The following is a 1,365-nucleotide window of genomic DNA, read 5'->3' as shown; positions in this document are numbered from 1 at the left end:
ACATCAAAAAGATAATACATCATGATCAAGTGGAACTCATATCAGGGATGCAAGGATGGTTCACCATTAGAAAAATGATCAACATAATCCACCTTATAAATAAGAAAAAAGAAAAGAACCACATAATCATATCAACTGATGCAGAAAGGCATTTGACAAAATCTAGCATCCATTCCTGATAAAAACATGCAACAAAGTAGGAATTGAAAGGAAATTTCTCAACATAATTAAAAGCTTATATACAAAACCAACAGCCTACATTACTCTCAATGGAAAGAAATTTAAAGCCTTTCCTCTGTGAACGGGAACCAGACAAGCATGTCCTTTGTCACCACTCTTACTCAAGATTGTGCTGGAAGTCTTAGCAAGAGCTATATGGCAAGACAGGGAAATTAAAGGCATCCAAATTGGCAAACAGGAAGTAAAACTCTCTCTATTTGCAGATGATATTAACCTATACATAGAAAACCCCAAAGACTCAGTAAAAAAGCTACTAAACCTCATTGAAAGATTCAGCAAAGTGGCAGGATATATGATCAACATACAAAAATTAGTTGGATTTCTCTATACCAATAAAGACAGCATTGAAAAGGACATTAGGAAAACAATACCATTTACAATAGCCACCCATAGGATGAAATATCTAGGAATAAATGTAACCAGAGAAACAAAGGACCCATACAAGAAAACTACAAAACATTACTACAAGAAATCAAAAGAGACCTAAAAAAATGGAAGAATGTACCATGTTCCTGGATAAGAAGACTTAACCTTGTGAAATTGCCAGTGCTGCCCAAAGCAATATACACATATAATGCAATCCCAATCCAGATTCCAATGACATACTTCAAAGACATGGAAGAAACAATTATAAACTTTATATGGAAAGGAAAGAGACCCAGGATAAACAAAGCACTGCTTAAGAAGAAGAATAAGGTTGGAAATCTCTCACTCCCCAACTTCAAAATTTATTACACAGCTACAGTGTTCAAAACAGCTTGGTACTGGTTCAATGAAAGATATATTGATCAATGGAACAGAATGGAGAATCCAGAAATTAACCCATCCACATATAGACAACTGATTTTTGACAAAGTACCCAAATATGTTGCATGGGAAGGGGATAGTCTTTTCAACAGATGGTGGTGGCCGAATTGAAAGCGATATGCAAAAGACTGAAACAAGACCTTTACCTCAAGCCTTATAGAAAAACCAACTCAGCATGGATGAAAGACCTAAATGTGAATCTCAGAATTATGAAGGTCATGAAAGAAAAAATAGGGACAAATGTGAGGGCTCTTACAGGGCATATGCAGAATACCAAACATTTTGAAAACTACACAAACAAAAATAGACAAAATAGAA

Source organism: Chrysochloris asiatica, unplaced genomic scaffold (genome assembly GCF_000296735.1).
Source record: "Chrysochloris asiatica unplaced genomic scaffold, ChrAsi1.0 scaffold00099, whole genome shotgun sequence".
In the NCBI taxonomy this organism is placed as follows: Eukaryota; Metazoa; Chordata; class Mammalia; order Afrosoricida; family Chrysochloridae; genus Chrysochloris; species Chrysochloris asiatica.
The sequence above is the reverse complement of the archived record's forward strand: the minus strand, read 5'-3'. Positions refer to the sequence as shown.